Genomic DNA, 22460 nt, shown 5'->3' with positions numbered 1-22460 from the left:
AAGGTAGGCAAGGCTAGCCAGCTGGAGGACTAACTCTATCTTCCTTCTGGAATGCACACAAAAGAACCCAAACAGGAGTTGCTCTTGCCCCACTTCCAACAAGAGGAAGGCAATGGTAAACTGCCTCTGAATACCTCTTACCATGAAAACCCTATGAATATATCCAAAAAAGATTCATAGGGTCGCCATAAGTTGTAATCGACTTGAAGGCATATAATGACAACAAATACGAACACACGCACATATACTAAAGTAGTTGCCTCAATTTGATCATTTGTCCTAGTTTTTCATGCTTGGGTAAGAAAGACTAGAGAGAACACATCCTTTCACCGGGTTCGAACATCCATTCTTTTAGTGGAAATATATAATACGTTTGTGCTTGTGGACACAGCATTCCAGTTGGGGCCTGATCAGTGCCCTCCTGTTGTCCAGCACCATCCAAACTGATTTGTTCCTCTGCACAGTTCATGAACTCATTGGTCATTTTGCATAGGGAAGAGAGATGGTTTTCCTTCCTGAAGTTTGGCATGCCTTCAGAATGTCCTTCTGAAATGTTATGCCCATTGGGATTGGTAGGGTGGATGGCAGGGAGGCCAACATTAGATGGAGTCAGAGCCCCTGATAGGGAGACCCAATTAATTCTAGCTTTGTTCCCATCCTCCTCCATGGTGAGTTTACGATGGCAACACTGAGACGACAGAGGAGGAGGCGGAGACTTAGAACCAGGGCCGCCCCCTGGATTGGTAAGGTCAGTGAGGGTAGGCAAGTGAGGGCTGGCTGAGGGCAGATTGAGGTTGGTGGGGCAGTGCCCCATATACCCAAATGGATCAGACTCCACTGCCAGTGCATGATGAAGTGGGGGGAAACAGCAAGCAGCCCACATCTGGAAAGTCACACATAAGGTCCCAGCTTCCATTATCAGGCAGGTTTTTACCACCCACCTCTTTACTTTACCAAAACTTGACATCGCAATGAGAAAAGATTAGGAGTGTTGACAGGACTGTAAAGGTGACAGCTACAAAGAATTATGGTGCAATCAGATTGTCAGAATGCCCATTAGGGGTCGAAAAAACCTTCCTGTTCTCTGACATGATCCAAACTGATTTATTGCTCTGCACAGTTCATGAACTCATCAGTGGTTTTGCATGGGGAAGAGAGATGGATTTTCTCCCTGGAGTTTGGCATGCCTTCAGAACATCCTTCTGAACTCTTATCACTTTGATTCTGTTGGAGAAATGGCTACTCTTCAGGATGGACCAGGGCTTGTGTGAATAGTCACATTAGAATGCAAACACTTTTTAAATAGGGATGGACGCATCCGTCTCTTCCTGGTCTATGTCATTTCACAGATGTTTATTCGTAAGTCCATTCTGTCACATATCTGTACCATCCTGCATAAAAATCGAATGGAGAGGTCTTCTATTTTAAATAATTTACCCTAAAAGATCTGCTGTTATCTAGATTTTGTCCTTAAAACACAGATTTGTGAATGCATTTTGGGCTTTGTTTTTTGAGTCAAGGATTATATTGAAAAATTTGGAGAATTGCCAGAACTAAAGGACAACTACATTTTGATCTCTGTGTTAGTCTAGAAAGTACAGTTCAAGCCAGTTCATTTAAAAATGCAGATCAAACTCAACCATTCAGCATTCCAACTTTTTTGGTGACACTGTTTTACCCAAATGCTCAACTTTCAGCCAAATCTTTTTATTTCAAAACACATTGGGCTACATCCTACATTAGTCCTATTCAGAACAGACCCATTGAAATTGATGGGTGTAACTAACTTAGGTACATTAATTTCAATGGATATACTCTGAGTAAAGTTAAATTGGATACAACCCTTAATGTGTGTAAAATTGTATAACCCACTAATTTTTCAACTTGGGGGCATGATCCTTGAGCCTGTATTTCATACCATATATTATGATTATTCTGATCCAGGAAGCATTCCCCGTGCAAGTGGTGAGCCCACCCCTAGTCTCCTTAAGTGGTCTCTGGGGTCATGTCAAATTGCTGTGTCATTGCTTGAGGAGCCATGCCTTGTAGAGAGTTGCAGAGAGTTGTCTTATCTGATCTACTTACCACTGTGATGTAGTGATAGGAGTATGGGACTAGGACTTGGGAGACCAGGGTTCAAATCCTTGTCACAGCCATGTAGCTTACTGGTGACCTTGGGCCAGAGGAAAGGTGGGATATATCTATATCTATATATCTATATCTATACATAGATCTCTCTCTCTCTCTCTCTCTCTCTCTCTCTCTCTCTCTCTCTCTCTCTCGGTAGACAGACAGACAGACAGACAGACAGACAGATAGATAGATAGATAGATAGATAGATAGATAGATAGATAGATAGATAGATAGATAGATAGATAGATAGATAGATAGATAGATAGATAGATAGATGGATGGATGGATGGATGGATGGATGGATGGATGGATGGATGGATGGATGGATGGATGGATGGATGGATGGATGTGATTCCAATTCCAACAGGGTTGGAACTCAGTGATTCCAATTCCAACAGGGTTGGCCAGGACACCAGCAATGAGCATTTGCCTGTCTCTTTTAGCTCATCCCCACTTAACTGCTCCTGACCTAGCAGGGCAGCAATTAAAAAAAAAAAAAGAGGCCGTAAACCTGAAGTGGATCTTGTATTCTGGATGAAAATACCCACAGGGGAGAAGGAGGGGACATCCCAAGAACATTTTTATTTCCACTGTGCTGCCTCCACCAAGCTCTGTCCCCCTCTCCTTTGCCAGTCCGCTCTGTCACCCTGCCTCCCCCCCCCCGATTGAATTCCATTTATCCTGTTCGTGCAGCAGCAAAAGCTGCCACCATCAGCATTCAATGACAGGTCCCACCGAGCCACTTTCCTTCCAGCTGAGAATAAAAACAAAAAATGTGACTGCTGCCAGTGTAGCTATAAACGAAAGTCACGGAGAAATGAGGGACAAACCGATGAGCTGCCTAATGGGCTGTTCTTAGCGAAATTCTTTGCTTTTGTTCTTTAAGCCCAGTCCAAACCCGTCCCCATCCAACGAGACTCCTGGGTAAAGTTTCCAAAAATGTACTGTATTGATCCGTCTGCAGACAGGTTGGCCATCTGTGGCGTGCATGTAGCTTGGCGCTTCTCAAGGTAATCAATGATATTTTTATAGCTATGGGCATGAATCGATAGACTAGCAGCTATCTTAATTGATTCGTCTAAGGCCTTCAATTGGGTAGGCCATCCGTTATTTCCGATGGCACCCATCGGACGGCAAGTAAAAGCGGCCAGATGTCAGCCCCAGCTGTGGTGTGGCCGAGACCAGGAGAGATTTGGCATGAACTAGCAGAGTCCTGCTTAGTGCTCAGACAAGGACGTAAGCATTATCTGGAAGGGTCTAGAGTAGCCTTTCCCAGCCTTTGCGGCCCCAGATGTTGCTGGACTCCAGCTTCCATCAGTCCCAGCCAGCATGGCTGATGGTCAGGAATGATGGGAATTGTAGTCCTGCAACATTGGAGGACCCAAAGGTTGGGCTATAGAGCATTCAAGGGCGTGTGCTTAGTTCACGTTGAGCCAGACCTTTTGGCTACGACTGGGGAGGGCAGCTAGGAGAGAACTAGAAAAGGTCCTCAAACGCAAAGAAGTAGCACTGAACACTAAAGTCAGGATCATTTAGACCATGGCATTCCTGATCTCTATGTATGGATGTGAAAGTTGGACAGTGAAAAAGGCGGATGAGAGAAAAATCAGCTCATCTGAAATGTGGTGTTGGAGGAAAGATTTGCGCGTACCATGGACTGTGAAAAAGACCAATAATTGAGTGTTAGAACAAATTAAACCAGAACTGTCACTAGAAGCTAAAATGATGAAACTGAGGTCATCATACTTTGGACACATAACGAGAAGACATGATTCACTAGAAAAGACAATAATGCTGGGAAAAACAGAAGGGAGTAGAAAAAGAGGAAGGCCAAACAAGGGATGGATTGATTGCATAAAGGAAGCCACAGACCTGAACTTACAAGATCTGAACAGGGTAGTTCATGACAGATGCTACTGGAGGTCACTGATTCATAGGGTCACCATAAGTCATAACTGACTTGAAGGCATATAACGACGACAACAACAGCAACATGGTGCCCTCTAGATGGTGTTGGACTCCACCCCCCATCAGCCCCAGCCAGCATGGCCAATAGCCAGGGATGACGGGAGTTGTAGTCCAGCAGCATTTGGAGAGCCTCAAGTTCCCCATCCCTGGTCTAGAGGGCTCAGGGATTAACATCTGTTTTACAGCAGCCTGTGGTGCATAGTAGCTAGGGATGTGCTAGAATTCCTCCATGTTTGGGTTTTGTACCAAATTTTCAATTAATTTACTTATTCTCTATAGTTGTGGGTGGGATTTTTATGGAGTGATTTTCCACAGCTATTTTCGAAAATGGATTTTTTTAAAAAAACAAACAAACACCCTGGCTCTAAAATATGAATATTAAGAACTATAATGTAATCAATATTTCCTCTCACTTACCATTATTTCCTTTCAAAATATCAATATTTAAAAATATTGATATTAATATCAACATTTGGGAGGAGGGAAAATGGATTTGTTAGAGTAGCAGCTAGCAGACAAAGAATGAACTCTAATCGATACCAGCCCGTTAGGTCAACGGAATGCTTTTGAAGCGGCAATGGATCCAATTCCTAATGGTAGCTTCCACGATTAATCTCCCTGCAGTTCTCTTCTTTGGCCAGAGGTCAGTGGCAGCCTTAGATAAAAGATTTTTAACATGTTCCACTAAGAAGGGTAGCCAACATGGTGGTCTCCAGATATTGTTAGACCTCAGCTCCCATCAGACCCAGGCAGCATGGCCCATGGTCAGGAATGATGGGAGTCGTAGTCCAATGACATCTGGAGAAACACCTTTATGGTAAGAGCAGCTTACCAATAGAACCGATTGCCTAGAGGAGTGGTTGGGTCTCCCCCACTGGAAGAAGGCAAAAACCAGTCAGCCATCTGTCATGGATGCTGTAGCATTGAATTTCCTGCATTGTGCAAGGAGTTGGCCTAGATCTAGGAGAATCAACCTGGTGACCTCCAGCTGTTCTTGGACTACACCTCCCATCAGCCTCAGCCACCGTGGCCTATGGTCAGGGATTATGAGAGTTTGAGTTCAGCAACTTCATTGGTACCCCATTGGCTACCCCTGGCCTAGACAGTCTACAACAGAGTTATTCAACCTTGGGTCCCCAGATGAACCCCCGTCATCCCTGACCATTGGCTAAGCTGGTTGGGCATGATGGGAGGTGTAGTCCAAACAACAGGTTGGAGAACACTGACCTACGATGGCCCCTCCAACTATGAAACTATGAAAGCCTGTTGGATAAAGAACAAATCTCCATATGGAAATAACCAGCAACTCCACCTGCCTGGAAAGTTTGGACCTCTGACGTGAGGCCCACTGGGATTTCCCTTGGGCCTTGCTACATAGCCCTGTTAGCCAGTCATTAGCAGGCTGTGGCAACATCTTGCACGTGCCAGTCAGCTAGGGCAATTGTCTAGCCACAGCCTGTAAATTCTCATAGCTGTATCATTCTCTCGCTGGATGTCACAGGCAGCGCCTTCCTATAATTCAGAGTCAGCAGCAACCGCACATTATTTATGTGGCTCAACGTCATGACGTACCCCCCTGGCCCGACCTCCCCTCGGGAGCTCCGAGGCTGGATGCGACCCTGTTAGGCCATCCAAGAGGGGGCAATGATTTCATCCAAAGAAGCAAATGAGGGGTGATGGGTCAGAGGCAAAGAGACCTTTTGTTTACACAATTCATTTGCAGCCACAAACCATTAAACCAAGGAGTACGGCACAGTGTCTATAAATCAGGATTCCAAGACTTGTGTCTCAGAAGACACACACACACACACAAATGGTGGACTGCGGATTCTTCTGCCACTTTATGCAATCAACATAAACAATCAGTAAAGCCAGGTCGAGGAGCCCTTTTCAGCCCAAGGGCCACATTCCCTTCTGTGCAACCTTCCGGGGCCCACACAAAAGTGGTGGGTGGGGCCAGAGGGAAAAGTGGTCGGAGCAAGGAATGTCAATGGCATCGTGCTTCTTGCTTGCAAAGTTAGAGAGGTGGATGTAGAATCTAGCCTGCTGTACATTTGTTGCTCTGCCCATTTTTGCCTCTGGCCCCGCCCACCACTGAGAGGTGGACCCCAGAAGGCTGCCCGGAATGGGATGTGGCCCTTGGGCTGAAATAGGTTCCCCGGCCCTGGAATAAATAACTAAATAAATCGCCTAAATAAATTATGCTCCCCGCAACACTCAAAGAACGGCTAGGTAAGGTGCCAGAAATGGATGTATTTGCTGACACTCTCTGTTTTCATAATGGATGGTTTGTTTCAGTCAACGTATTGGTGGGCAGGGAGGGGAATGGACTCCATTTGCTACGTGTTAGAATGCTCAACACACTGGTACGGTGGAAGGCAGCAATCCCAACTGTAGGCGGAGCCAGAGCCACGGATAGGCAGACCGAGAGCCAATGACAGGTAGATCCAACTGATTCCAAGTCCTGTCCCCATCTTCTTCCCCACTGAGTTCCACAAGGGGCAACGGCAGAGCTTGGAAAAGTTACTTTTTTAAAACTACAACTCCCATCAGCCCCAGCCAGCATGCCTACTGGATTGGGCTGATGGGAATTGTAGTTCAAAAAAGTAACTTTTCCAAGCTATGGGCAACGCTGAGACTAAGGACAAGGAAGCAGCCGGGGCCACCCCTGGGACTGGTTGTAAGCAAGAAGGCAGGCAAGTGAGGGCTGGCTGAGGGCAGACGGAGGCTGGTGGGGCAGCAGCTCATTTGCCCTAAGGGACCAGCCTCCACCGGAAATAGGATAGCCTATCTGCCCCTTCTCAGAAGGCTTGCCAGGATTCAATGAGGGTCTCTCTGCCATCTTTCGCACTAGTGATGTAGCTGTCCATTGTTCCCTCCCCTGCACAAGAAGCTGCCTTATGCCAAATCAGAGCACTGGTCCTTCTGGCTCAGTATTACCCACTCTGACTGGCAGCAGCTTTCGGGGGTTTCACCCAGGGGACGTTACCAGCTTTACCTGGAGATGCCAGCATTTGAACCTGGACCTTCTGCATGCAAGGCAGATGCTCCGCCACTGAGCTGCAGCCCTTCCCCTAAAAATAGAGGAAGATTCTAGTCCTCATCGTTCTGAAAAAGGGCTGAATTAAATAGGAACATAAACTGCTATTGGTCCATCCGGCTCAGTATTGTCCCTAGTGCCTGGCAGAGGCTTTCCAGGGTTTCAGACAGGGGGCATTCCCAGCACTACCTGGAGATGCTATTGGGGATGGAACCTGGCATTTGCTGCACACAAGGCTGATGTTCAACCACTAAGCTATGGCCCTTCTCTGGATGAATCCAGGGCAACCCTTGTGATGAGACCTATTGCCTCCTGTTTCTGGTGACCCCAGACATTCAGAATCAAAACCTTTCCAAGGCTTTTCCAACCCTTCCTTCCTTCCTTCCTCCCTCCCTCCCTCTCCACACACACACACACACACACACACACACAGAGAGAGAGAGAGAGAGAGAGAGAGAGAGAGAGAGACAGACAGACAGACAGACAGACACTCACACACTCACTCACTCACACACACACCTTCCTTCCTTCCTTCCTTCCTTCCTCTCTCTTTCCACACACACCCACCCACCCACCCATATATACATATGCATATATGCATATGTTAGGGATGGGTGAGAATTTCGATTCAGTTTGCATTTCAAGCAGAATAGATAACATTTGCAATTTCTGAAACAATATGAGCACCAAAACATGGCCATCCTTTGAAATCCGCATTTATTAGAATTTTGGGATGCAGTTCGCCAACTAAACAACATTTACAAAAACGCATCTATTAGGGGAAAGTGTGCATAAAAATGAATACGAGTGAAAATAACATGCACAAAGGCATGAAATGACGAGAAATGGCTTGCAAAAATGGGTACCTTTGTCAAAACTGCCTACAAAAATGTGTTTTATTTGGAGAAACTCGCACTACAATGGTGGAGAATTTTCATGAGGATTTTATCCCGCCCTTTCTCCTAGTAGGAGCCCAGGGCAGCAAACAAAAGCACTAAAACACTTTAACATATCATAAAAACAGACTTTGAAATATATTAAAACAAAACCATCATTAAAAACATATTAAAGCAAAACATCTTTAAAAACATTTTTAAAAAGCTTTAAAAACATATCTTTCTTTCTTTTTTAAGAAAAAGGTTTAAAAGCATATTAGAAAGCAATTCCGACACAGACACAGACTGGGATAAGGTCTCTACTTAAAAGGCTTGTTGAAAGAGTTAGGTCTTCAATAGGTGCTGAAAAGATAACAGAGATGACCCTTGCATCTGGATAGCGCCCACAGTAAGTTCTGGTTTTTTGGTCACGTGACACTGCAATAGATTTTTGGGAGAGTGCGGCAGAATGTTAAGAAATGATGTTTGCATTGGTGTGAAAACCAAAAACAAACACCGCTGAGTCTTTTCCTCTACCCCAACTCAGAGTAGAGTAAATCCGAAGCGACTTTGACAAGGTGAAAGGAAAGTGATTATACTAGTCTAGGCTGTCACAGGAATTGATCTGTCCTCCTGGCTATCGATCCATGGTCTCAAGCATTTCAGGATGTCAAGCTGCTCGATCTGAATTTCTATCTTCAACGCTCTAGATGAAATGATGGAGAACTTCAGCCGAGGCCAGGACTGCTCTGCCTTAGCTTTGGAATTCTTTGATCAAATGCTGGCATAAGAAAGAGGCCCATCACTCACCATTGCGTAGCAAGCAGACAGAGAAGTCCAGAAGCATTTATTTTTACCAGCCCAAACGCCCACACTTAGGTTGATCATTCCACATACAAATTGGTTTTTCTGGTTCAGTTGTGTTGTCACAAACTAAAGGGTGGTATTCAAGTTAGTAGACATGACTAACTTGGGGTCTACTCTGAGTAGGAATTAGTCGAATGTAACCTGAAGTTTTCAGAAGTACTTATTATTAGATGGTATCCAACTATGTCCTTCTCAGACCCATTGTAATTATTGAACCTAAGTTAGGCCACAATCCAGTACATGGCTACTCAGAAGTAAGCTCCATTGGGTTCAATGAGACTTACTCCCAGGTAAGTGTGTATTGGATTGTATCCTTAGACATGTCTATTATCTTCCACAGGTCTACTCTGATAGGACTGACATTGAATAAGACCTATTATCAGTATCATCATTATTATTTTAATTTATATACCACTTATCTGCCAAAATGGCTTCCAAGCGGTTTACAAGTGTCAAACCAATTGTAAACATATGTCCACACGGTAATTAATTATATCAAAACGTTCAAAACACTCATAATTAAAATGTACTATAAAACATGTCTGTTAAAAGAATATAACAATTAAAGCAGTTAAAACAGCAATTAAAATGATCAGATCAGGAGGCTCAGGTCAGAAGATCAGGGGAATGCTTGTCTAAACAGATGCATCTTCATGAGCAGGAGGAATGCCAATACCGATGCAGCCTGTCATATTTCATCAGAGGGGACTCTAAAAGGTGGGGATCCCCCAAAGTAGCCCAATTAGGATCAAGCTTGCTCTGCGGCCAAGGAAAACTGACTGAGTGTTGGGAGGAGGGAATGCTAGGGAGCAGATATGGAATGGAGTATCCTGGGAAAGGGTGTGGCTGGCTGCCTGGAAGGAACCCTGAGCCCTTTACTCCACAACTTTTTTTTGTTACAGATCCTACTTGTGCTCTACAATGCATAGATCAGTTCTGTAGTTATGTGAGGAGGAGGAGGAGGAGAACGTTCTGTGGTAGAGCAATCATCATGTCTATGGCCCTGCTGTGGTGTAATGGTTAGGGTGTTGGACTATGACCTGGGAGACCAGGGTTCGAATCCCCCACTCAGCCATGAAGTTCACTGGGTGTCAGGCCCAGGATGCGACTCAGGAACCAGACCAGAGGTTGTAGTTAATTCGTGTTTTATTAGAGTAATGTCCAACAAAGACTGCGCTTTCTCATGAAGCAATACAGGGATACAGGTCCTGCGACATTGGGAGAAAGTTGACAGAGCAAGGGGCTGCTTCCCGCCTGTTCTTTAAGAAGGGGCTAAACGGGCGCGCAACCTTTCGCTCCTCCTTAACTCCCCCTCAGGTACTGCCCGCCTTCCCCCCCTTCTCTCCTGTCTTTTCAACCGTCTGCGTGTGCGTGGTGAGGGGGGAGGCATCACTTCTTCTGAAGTGTCCGATTCCCCTATGGGTGATAAAGGAGGAGCTGAGGGTAAACCATCTCTCTGCCTTTCTGCTGTGATCAGCCCTCCCTCTTGCTCTGAGCTGCGGAGAAGGGAGGGCCTGGGAATGTCTGGGGGGGATTCTAAAACTTCAAGGCTCTCAGGCTCCCCGTTGCTAGGCGACCCTATCTCTGGCATGTCCTCTGTTTCGGCTTCGCTCCACAGAGGGTAAGTTCCTCCCTCCTCCCTCTGCCAGCCATTTGAATCCTCTTCTGACAACCCCCCAGGAGCCCAGCTCATCCTCCCGACACCGGGTGACCTTGGCCCAGTCACTGTCTCCCAGCCCTACCTGGAGATGTCGGGGACTGACCTTGGGATGTATACAAGGCAGGTGCTCTCTTGCTGAGCGACGACCCTTCCCCAACTTTCAACTTTTCCATTTGAAAGTTCTGTACGAAGTTCTTTCTCCCTGTCCCCAGGATTTGTTTTAATTTGCTTTAAAATGAAAGAGAAACAGTTCAGTAGTTCTGTTTCTTAGCAGAGTATATATTTTGCAAAGCAGAATGGGAATTAACCAGCCCACCTTCCCCTCATACAGACTAGCTGAATGAAAACAACAAAGACAGTCTTCTTTGGTAAAAAGAATTAAGAATGTTTACTCACATCTGTTCATATGTTCAGGAAAAAAATAGGCTCCAGCTTGCAGAGAAAAGACAGAAGTAGGTAGTAGATTTAGTCCATGGTTGGGATCATCTCGCAGAGAAGCCTGACAGTCTTTCCCAACCAGTGTGCCTCCAGATGTTGTTGGACCACAATTCCCATCTTTCCTGACCATTGGCAATGCTGGCTGAGGCTCATGGGAGTTGTGGTCCAACAACATCTGGAGGCACACTGGTTGGGAAAGGCTGCTGTAGAGGCTTCTCTCTCCTGTGGCTTAATGGAGAATTATACTAATAAGAGAACAACATCTCTTAACAAAGAAGAGGAAGACAACAAGGGAAAGAACGCCTATCAACAGGAAGTTGATTTTGAAGGATAGCTGTGTTTTGGTAAGTGTGGATTTGATAAATACAGCTTTAAAAATGAACTGAATCTTATTTTTCCCCTTGCCTATTGACGAGGGATTTATTGAACCCCAAGCAATAGCTAGAAACCCTTGCAAGTCCTGAAAAGAGCTACCTTTTCCTGCTTGTCCTGCATATTGTTTAACGGTATGCATATGCACATCACGCGAGCTGAGTAAGATTAGATCTTTCAGCAGCAGCACATAACCCTGCCGGCCTGCTTTTCTCTCTGTGTGCACATCCAGCATGAGGTCCAGAAGATCAAAGAAGCACACACAGGACAGCAGGAACTTGGTAGGCAGGCACGGTAAACAATTTCAGTGATGAAGATACTGAAAGTGTACCAGCAGGGTTTTTTTTAAAATTATTTGCAAAAAAATTACATACACATTTTATCTTTCAAATAATTTTTGAACAGAAATGCAGAACATGCAGCTTATGATGCCATTACAGTTTGTTATGGTTTTCTAAGTATATATTTCCCTGGGCTATTGAACAGGGCAGTTTATTTGTCTAATTCATAGACTGTTTAGAAAACCTTCCCAACATGAGGCTTGAATCCTGTACTCACTTTTCTGGAGTAAAACTACAATGCTAATGCCACATACCTGGGAGTAAAGCCCACTGAATTCAATAGGAATTACTTTTCAGTAGACATGGTTAGAATTGTGCTGTAAGTCAGTGGGGCTTTTCAGTAGACATTTCATATGATTGTGTTGTTAGCAATCTCTCCCTCTCTCCCACTCTGTTTTTAACCAATTAGGCAAGACTTAATTACTGCTGTTATTTGACAGGAAACTAATACTGATGTTTTTTTTTTAAAAAAATGTTCTGCAATGATCAACTGGTGTTTTTTTTTACAACATCTCCATTGTGTGTGTATGGAGTCCTGCAACACCCTTGTGAGATAGGTTAGGTTGAGAGTTAGTTCAGTCAAGCTGCACATGCTTAGCGTGTGTGAGAGAGAGAGCGCTGGCAAGCTTTTCTTTGTTGTTATATTGCTGTAAAATATCAGGACTGTGAAATGTTGCTGCTAAATCAATGGGAGGGGACTGCTTTTGTGCACATTCCCCCCCCGGTTTGTGAATATGACATGATATATTTGCACCACACTGTTCATCCTGGGTCCTCTCCCTCCCTTTTTTATTTGCAACAACCCTGCAATGTAGGTTAGGCTGAGAGTTGTTTCTGTCACCAATGTTCTGAGGCTGCACATACTGAAGCATCTGTTGTTGTTATCAAGGATTCAAAACTACCCATATTGGTAATGTATGTATCTAAGGAGCAGTTCTTGCCAATAGCTTGCCAGGAGATGGGGGCTGTTGGGAATTTGCAATGCCTAATCTACATACAGTGTACCAGGCCCACGACGTCCTAGTATAGGCATCCCTGACTGCAGAGATTGTCTCTGCCTTGCATATGAGCCCTCCGGGATTTTGCTGAAGCCTTTGTCTGGTCTGTTAGAAATCTGGACCGCTTGAATCCAATTCCTAGAGTGATTCCTGTCTTGTGTGAAAAGGTATTCCCCCCCCCCAAATCGCAACAGCCTTATGCTGGTATTTACTGTTTGCAGCTCTGGATTAAATAATAGTTATCAGCATTATGCTTGAAAGATTGGTTCCTGACTAGCCAAAAAGCTGGCCTCATATTATTCTTTTGATTCTAAGTAGTTGTTGTTACGTCTTATTCATCTGGAAAATAATTTTAAAGAGCCATGAAAATAGCAGATTCCTCTTGGTTAAAATGATAGCGGGCGCCAGGGTGGCTGACATATAGTAACATGATTCACTTGGACAGTTAGTGACTGAACATTCAATTCATTTCTTTTCTGGAGCACCAAGTTATTATCTGAAATGCACAAGGTGTCGAGGGCTAACGTATGATCAGCCAGGGACGCTTCTGACGGCTTGAAGAGCAATCAATAAAAATTGTCTCCAGCAGTTTTGTAGACTATGGAAGTTGGTGGGAAAATGAAGTGATGGAGATTAACTAGCAGAAGTCGATGCCCTGGTGCTGTGAACCCTGCTTTTTAATTAAAGATCCAACACTACTTTGCACTGGAATGCGGATTCCTCCCTCCCTTCACTTCACTTCCAAGAAATTCTCCAGTAATGGATAATTTCCTTGCACTAACACACACACAACTGTGAATGTTGATAAAGCACTCTCTATAATGCATGCAATCTGAGGACCAATCCACCCACGATGGTTTGTAAGTGTCAGGGAGGGACGGCTCTGTCAGTTTCAGCCCAATGTCCAATCTTTACATTCAGCCCTCCGCGTTCCTGCAAATTGTTCTTTCTTTCTTTATTCAATTTGTTCGTCGCTTTTCTGCACAAATATATGCACTCAAAGCGACTCACAGTTAATGAAAAAATACAATGAAAAAGTAAAAGGTTAATAAAAGGTTAAACAAAAACAGTACACAAGGCAATGAAGCAGCGCCTTCTTAGGAAGGCTACCTAACAGAAGCTCTCCAAAAGCCTGCCAACATTAAGAACCAAATACCTGGGAGAAGAGGAATGTTTTTGCCTGGCACCTAAAGGTGGACAATGATGGCCCCAGGCATACCTCCTTGAGGAGACTGTGCTACAAATGGGGGCTGCCACTGAGAAGGCCCGGTTTCACGCAGGCACGCTTCAGCACTTCAGTGCAGATTTCTCCTCATAGACACAATTTTGCATGGAGTTTTGATTCCGTACGATTTTTAATTTTTACAGACACACCATGAACCATCTGTATGAAGCTCACAGGCCACACTTTGGGAGCCTCTTACATAGAGGAAGTCAGAGCACCACTGTCCATTTTTGGCACTCCTTCAGTCTTTTCCTTTCTGAAAAAAAAGCAGCTCAGCTGGGATCAGGGCCACAGCACAAATCCAAAACTGGGCATACCCTCCCACGCCATGACCCCAGTCCAAATCAGGTCTGCTATGGATCCTTTTTTGAGAGAATCCTACAGAACGCTCTAGACTGAGGATGGGAAGCCCTTTTCAGCTCAAGGGCCACATTGACTTCTGGGCAACCTCCCAAGGGCCATATGCCAGAGGTGGGTGGGGCCAGAGGCAAAAGTGGGTGGAGCTGGTCACATAAATGTTGACTTTGTACAGTATGCTAGTTTCTATCCACATTCAAGCACCCCTCTCTGTCCTCTCTCCAGGCAAGCAACAGGCATTATCAGAGTTTAAGGTAATATTCTATCCAGGCAAAAACATTCAGAACCAGTGTGGGAGGGCCTGGGGAGAGTTCTGAGGGCCATATGGAGAGACTTGGAGGGGCCACAGCTGAACCTTGGGGGTGAGGTTCCCCTCCCTGTTCTAAAGAAGGTAGGGCATATATAGCCAAATGGGCATCATGCACCGCGTAGCTTGCATTGCTTATGCTGCAGCCGCTCTACTATATATTACAAAAGGGTGACAATTCATTTGTAGCACAGTCATCCTCTTCTTCAACCAAAAGAAAAAAAACACCATCTTTGATTTTCATCTGAAGCAATCTACCCTCCCCAGAGGAGCGTCTGGTGCTGACATATGCCATTTTGCCAATAGCTGAAGATGCACCTTTTTTGCAAAGGCATTTGGAAGGGGCTAGTTTTGATCACGGATGTGTTTGATGATCCTGTCTTGCCACCCCGGTGCTGTGTTCGGTGGGATCCTAACAGTTCACCTAACGGATTGTTATTTGGAGTGAACCGAGGCTCTGATAAAAACCAGAGATTCTGGTTTGTTTCTGAGTCTGGGTGCTGCCCATTTTGGAGTTCAGTGTGTGCCCAGAGGGATGGGACAAAAATTCAATTCACTTCGCATTTCAAGCCAAATATTTACTCTTTCCTAAACGATATGAGACCCGAAATACAGCCATCCTTTGAATTTTGCATTTATTTGTAACTAAGTAAGTAAATAAGTAACATTTTATTTGGTCACAGATCAATATATACACACCATGAATAAAAATCAGAACCATATAAAATACATGAAATCAGCACTGAATATTTATTCAGATTTTGCAATGCAGTTTGCCAGCCAAACGGTGTTTACAAAAATGCATGACAATGAATATATGAGTGAAAATAACTTAAAGAAATGCATTATTGGATGAGAAACAGCTTGAAAAAATGTCTGCATTAGGAGAAATTCACGCTAAAATGCTGGAGGATTTTCATGAGGATTTAATATTTTTTTAAAAATCACAAATTTCTGGAGAAATGTGGAGAACGGAATTTAAGATTGGAAAAATGAGAAATCGAGATAACTGAAATTGACAGATCTTTCCATCTCTAGTGTAGAGTAGGAATGGATGAGCCGGTCAGTGTTGGTTTCTCTCAGTTTCTTGTGATTCCAACCTTAAGTTTAGTTCTTCACATTTTGTTGTGATTTTTCTAAAAGTCCTTGTGAAAATTTATCAGCATTTGATGATGAAGAGATGGTGAATCCTGATTATAGCATCCCATCTGCATCATCAAGCAGTTTGATAGCAGCAGGAGGTAAACATGTAGACACTGAGTTCAGTCATTCAAGCATAATATTTTAATATTTTATTTATTTTCCCCTAATTTAGACATTTTTGCAAGCTATGCTCGCCGTTGTCGTCCGAATGAATCACCAAGTCTTGAAGGAAGGCAGGGAAAGCTGTTCAATGGGACATTGACCACACATTTCACACACTTGTAATAATCCTTCCTCCTCCTCACCCGTTCCCTTTTTCATATCGTGAACGACCCCACTTGCCTTAATAAGAAATGTCTCCAAATAATAAAAATGGATATATTCTATTTTTATTGTATTTTTCTATTTTTCTCTCTTCCCCCCCCTCCTCCTGCAACATCTGCCTCTCAATTCCCTGTTAGTCCCGGGATCGGACTTGTGGGATCATAAGTACAATGCATTAACGGTAATTTAAAGTTGCATTGTGCATTGATTATTTATACCCCTACATTAAAAAAAAAAGGAATGGGGATATAGCAGGTTTCTGGAAAAGTGCATGGGCCTTGATAAACTGTGCATGTTAAGTCAAAATCTCCCAAAGATGTGGGCAGAACTTCTAGGTGGATATTACAGGGGTGAGTGTATGTCTGTGTCCACACACACAATCACAGACACACACATCTGTGCACGCACAGAGATCCCACCTTGCCAGTGACTGTCTTGATTCAAACGCATCCCTAAATCATGTTGCACGTATAAATAATATATAAGGGAGAGAATTGCGTCCCTAATATTATTCTTGTGTCTTATTAAACTAATATTTCAAGAAACGTATGGCACTGGGTGCATTCTCTCTCTCTCTCTCTGTATATATATATATGTGTGTGTGTGTGTGTGTGTGTTTTCTTGCCAGGTCACTACGAATGTAAAGCAAAAGATGAGAATCTTAGTAGCGATAGCAATAATAATGATAAGAAAAGAGAGCTCGGTCTGATATAAAACTGAATGCATCCCCATAAAAATGGAAGAGTGAATGATTATTCTAATTGTAGAGAAATACCTTTAGAGAGATGGGATAATTAAATGGTATGGAGGTTAAAACCTCTGGACAGACTCTCTCCTCCTTCTTACCCACCCCCCACCTCCCAGTAGGAAAAGTAACAAAAGGCATTATTTTCTGAAAAGATGTCATTGATTCCACCCTCACTGTCTCAGATTTTAAATTTTTTCCATCCTCGCCGTGAAGCTCTTCCCTCAGTCCCGACGTGTTTCTAACAGGCTTCCAAGCACAAATGGTTTGCTTGGAACAGGAAACAGAAACATTGCTGTTGGGTTGAGGTTCTTGCCTTCAAGGGGAGGGCCATAGTTCAGTAGTAGAGCCCCAGCCAGGCAAAAACACTCACATGTGAGGCAGGGCCAGTGAGGGGTGTGGCTGGGGAAGGCCTCCAAGGGACTGCTTGTGGGGGGAGATCTCCCCATATCTCCTGATCCTCTGAGACGTCTGGTGGCAGAGGTCACTTCTTGGGGTCCAGGGAACACAAATTGAGTTCTGGTGCAACTTGTAACCCCACTCACAGGGGTGGGTCAAGGGGATGAGAGTGGCCCTCCAGGCCTCTCTGTCTGGCCCTTGGAACTCTCCCTCAGCCACATCCCTGATTGGCTGGAATGTGTCCTTCAAGAATGCCTCTTGCTTGACTGGATGGAGGGTGGGAAGTGTGTCGAAGGTATTTGGCTGTACAAATGTAACATCAATATTTGTCACTCGACCCAGTTTTGCCTGGCCCCACCCACCATGGGCATGTGGCCCTCAAAAGGGGTCCCAGAAGGGAATGTGGCCCTCGAGCGGAAAAAGGTTTCCCATTCCTGGTCTAGAAGAAGACAATGGCCACCAAAAAAGAGAGAGACTTCTCTCTTTAACCAGCCAGATGCAGCACTCAAGTCCTCATGCCTCAGTTGCAGGACCGCTGACTGTGGTTCTCAATCTTCTCAACTCCCAGGCCACATCCACGTCATACATTTATTCCACTATTATTCCACTTTAAACAGTCATGAGTTAGGAGGCCACTATTAGGAGACCACTCTTCCCCTCAGAGAGTTACAATTCCCAGAGTTCCCTGGGAAGTAGGACTGATCATTAAGCCAATCAGGGAACTGTAGCTCTGGGAGGAAAATAAGGGTCTCCTAACAACTCTCAGCACCCTTCACAAACTACACTTCCCAAGATTCTTTGGGGGAAGCCAGGACTGTTTAAAGTGGAATAATAGTGGAATAAAGGTATGGTGTGAACGTGGCCCCAATCAGCGCCTTGGTCCTTGCCCATGGCCCTGGCTTTGTCTTCCTTTCCTGTCTATTCTGGAGCCTTGGTCTTACAAATCTCCATCTTGCTATCACGATGGGAATCGTGTCAGATCAAAACAAGGAGCAACGCACGTTTCTCGTGTCTCAAACCTGGGATTATGAATCTGGAGAGCCTGCTAGATCAGGCCAGTGGCCCATCCAGTCATGCACCCCGTTCTCACAGTGGCCAGCTAGACGCCCATGGGAAGCCCATGAGCAACAGCACTCTTCCCTCGTGGGTTTTCTAGCAACTGGCATAGAGGGAGCTGCATTATCCTGAATCAGACCATTTGCGTCATGTAGCTCAGTACTGTCTGCACTGATTGGCGGTGTCTCTCCAGGGTTCCAGGCAAGGGTTCTCTCCCAGCCCTAACTGGGGATGCTGGGGATTGAACCCGGGACCTTCTGCATGCAAAGCAGATGCTCTGACGCTGAGCTACAGCCCAAAGAGAGCCCTCTCTCTTCCTCGCATCCTCAGTCCCTGATCTGCAGGTATTAACTACACAAGAATATCAGAGAGTTGACATTTTCCTGGGACATCCGAGAGAGTCTGGGGTCCTTGGGCAATTGGGTGGAACAGCCAGAGGCAAAAGTGATCCACGGAACACCTGCCTCTGTCACGTGGTAGCTTTTTGGCTTGTGCATCTGGGGAACCAGACCACCGTTGGTCAGCTGTGTCATCCTTAGCTGTATCTCCTCACCTGGAAGCTTCTCAGTTTTCTCAGGAGTGATGACAAGAAAGCGTTGGGAGAAAGGAGGCAGGGCATAATTATGCCCATCCAAAGCAGGAAGAAATGTGATGCATCAAAATTTACTGAGAATTAAAATCTGAAACAGCTGCAAGGGCATCGGGTAGATGGCTGGCTGGGAAGTCCCTCAGCCTATTAAGTCTTGGCTTGGAGACTCACTGGCCTACCGTGGAGCACTACTTTTCAGAATGTCATTCTTGGAAGATCTGAGACTTAAATGTAGGGCACTTCGAAATGAACATTTTTGGTAGTGGAAAAAAATCTCTCCTTTTCAGAAAAAGATGATCACTTTGAAACTCTTCATCTGTTCAGTGAGCATAGCCCTCACTCTGAATTAATTTTGCCTTTAGAGATATTGGCACATGTTGTTGTTGTTATATGCCTTCAAGTCGATTATGACTTACGGCAGCCCTATGAATTAGCAACCTCCAGTAGCATCTGTTATAAACCATCCTATTTAGATCTTGTAAGTTCAGATCAGTGGCTTCCTTTATGGAATCAATCCATCTTGTGTTTGGGCCTTCCTCTTTTTCTACTCCCTTCTGTTTTCCCCAGAAGTTATTGTCTTTTCTAGTGAATCATGTCTTCTCATTATGTGTCCAAGGTATGATAACCTCAGTTTCATCATTTTAGCTTCTAGTGATAGTTCTGGTTTAATTTGTTCTCACACCCAATAATTTGTCTTTTTCACAGTCCATGGTATGCACAAAGCTCTCCTCCAACACCACATTTCAAATGAATATTGGCACATAGTGACACCTGATTGCCCATGTAGCATCATGATGCCATCCCCATCCTTTGGTGATCCCCCAGTTGGTGGATGGCATGTCATTGATCCAAAGCCCATTGCTCTCCCTCTCTATTGGCTTAACCTGCTGTGAGTAAAATAGTCACATAGCCAAATCCACTTCACTACATAGTGGTTTGATGTTATCCCATAAACTACACGGCCCCTGGCCTGCTGGGAATGCTTGGTGGATGCAGCCCCTGAAATTAGAGGGTGGGGGAACGATGGTGAAACTGAGAAGGGAAGGAATTGCAACAAACAAGAATTTTTTAAAAAGCAAATATTCTAGCAATTGGAGGGGGGAGGTGTTAATTCTTCACCTCAAAATCCCCGAATGTGAAAATTTCAATGGGAGAACAGCCAACAAAGCCCTGGTCAGATATATTAAAAGCAAAATATACAGAAGAACTAAACCGAGAGGACAAGTTGTCTGGGATTGGTACTATTTATTAAACACATTTTTCTTCAAAATTAACACATCTTTCTTCAAAATTAACACATCTTCTGGGTGCAGACAATTGGGGGGGGAGAGAGAGAAAGAGAGAGTGTTGCATGATAAAAAGGTCTCCTGTGCTGAAGCCAAAGGTCTGTGTTCAACTAAGTCCTAATTAATGGACCAGTTTCAATGGGTCTACTCTGAGCAGGACTCTAACATTGGCACCAAACCCAATGTGTTTCAGGATGATATGGGGAAGATATGTTGGAAGTTTATAAGGACATCACTGGTGTAGAGAGAGCCTCTCTGGTCATAACGCTAGACCGTGGGGGTCTTCCAATGGAATATCATAGATTGGTAGTAGATTGCAGACATGCCAACGAAAGGACGTGTTCACATAGTGCATCCTTTGTTCACTTACAGAACTCACTGCCACAAGATGCCCTTACATCGCATCCTCCACAGGGTGGGGATGCTGGGAAATGACAAAATGACAGCCACCAAGAAGAGCTCCACCCCTGCTTTCTGCCCCATTTCGCCCCATCACCCCCACCAAAAGCCAGCACGCGCATCCCATTTTGGGGGTCAAATCCCACTGTGAAAATGAGGCATCCTTGATTGTATCCAATGAAGTTTTACTCAGAGTAGACCCATTGAAATTAATGGGCATAAGTGAATCACGCTTAATCATTTCAATGGGTCCGTCTGCTGTAAGTAGGAGAAGCACTGGATGGAATCCTCAGGGTTTTTTAATGGCTGGAAGGTGACCTTGAATCTGATCATGTCTCTCGTCTGCTTGGCTGGAGGGTAGAGAGGGACGTGTGAGCGTGCACAGAAACTAGCTTATTGTACAAAGGGAAGGTTTACATTAATGTCCCCATCCACTTTTGCCTCTGAACATAAGAAGAGCCCTTCTGGTTCAGGCCAGCATCCTGTTCTCACAATGGCCAGCCAGATGGCTTAGTGTGGTGGTTCTTCACCTTTTTGGAGGGCCACAGACCCCTTTGAGAATCCAAGGGAAGCTATTGTCGTTGTGATATGCCTTCAAGTCGATTACGACATGGCGACGCTATGAAACTTTTGGATATATTCGAAGGGTTTTCATGGTAAGAGGTATTCAGAGGTGGTTCACCATTGCCTTCTTCTAAGCCTACTGCACCCAGTATTCCCAGGAGGTCTCCCATCCAAGTACTAACCAGGCCTGACCCTGCTTAGCTTCCAAGATCAGACAAGATCGGGTGTGTTCAGGGTAGTATGGCTGTAAAGCAACTTAAGGTAACTTAAAAAGTGACTTAAACTGGCTTTTCCCAACCTTGGGTCCCTAGATTTATTATTTGTTTATTTATTAAATTTATATCCTGCCCTTCCTCCCAGAAGAAACCCAGGAACACAAACAAAAACACTAAAAGCACTCTAAAACATCTTAAAAACAAAAGACTTTAAAATAATACGTGAACCAAAACACCGGCGTCCTTCGAAATTCACCCTTCTCTGAACTTTGCAATGCAGTTGTCCAGCTAAGAAATGCATTTGTTGTTATATGCCTTCAAGTTGATTACGACTTATGGCGACCCTATGAAACTTTTGGATATATTCATGGGGTTTTCATGGTAAGAGGTATTCCGAGATGGTTCACCACTGCCTTCCTCTAAGCCTGTGGCACCCTGTATTCCAGGCGGTCTCCCATCCAAGTACTAATCAGGCCTGACCTTGCTTAGCTTCCGAGATCCGACGAGATCAGGAGTGTTCAGGGTAGTACGGCCATAGGCTAATGAAAGCTATGGACCCCCATAAATGAATAATTAAATAAAATTTAGTTTATTGCATTGGAAACTGATTTTTTCCTACCCCCCACAGGAGGTCCATGAACCACAGGTTAAGAACCACCTGCCATAATGGGACACCCCACAAGCAGGACCTGATCACAACAGCAACTCATCCCACTTGTGCCTCCCAGCAACTGGTATCCAGAGGCACAGTGGAGAGCAAAGCCATCGGGGCTAGTAGCCACTGACCACATTACCCTCCATGAAATTGTCTAATAGTTTTTGAACGCCATCCAAGGTGGTGGCCATCACTCATGGGAGCGAATGCCAGAGTTTACGTAAGGATGCACTGGATCCGGCCAGTGGCCCATCTCATCCAGCATCCTGCTCTCATAGTGGCCAACCAGGTGCCGTGAGTGTAAGAGCACTCTCCCCTCCTGCCCTTTCCAGCATTGGTATGTGGCCCTTGGGACATTGCCGACAAGGGAACGTGGCCCTCGGGCTGTAAAACACACCTGCCGCGGTGTGTGTCTAGGCGCTTCCAAGGGAGGCATGTCAGCATGGGAGCAATCAACCCGCGCCAAGAACGTCAAAGATATTGTCTGAAAATGAGCCTAGATAT

General features: G+C 44.8%; 2 pseudogenes; both read right to left on the bottom strand.

The window, feature by feature from the left end:
• Positions 1-21219: 21219 nt before the first annotated feature.
• LOC133374061 (5S ribosomal RNA) lies at positions 21220-21338 on the bottom strand (annotated as a pseudogene).
• Positions 21339-21723: 385 nt separating this feature from the next.
• On the bottom strand, positions 21724-21841 carry LOC133374095 (5S ribosomal RNA; annotated as a pseudogene).
• Between the last annotated feature and the right edge of the window lie 619 nt (positions 21842-22460).

Source organism: Rhineura floridana, chromosome 20, assembly GCF_030035675.1.
Source record: "Rhineura floridana isolate rRhiFlo1 chromosome 20, rRhiFlo1.hap2, whole genome shotgun sequence".
Lineage (NCBI taxonomy): Eukaryota > Metazoa > Chordata > Lepidosauria > Squamata > Rhineuridae > Rhineura > Rhineura floridana.
The sequence above is the reverse complement of the archived record's forward strand: the minus strand, read 5'-3'. Positions and strand labels throughout refer to the sequence as shown.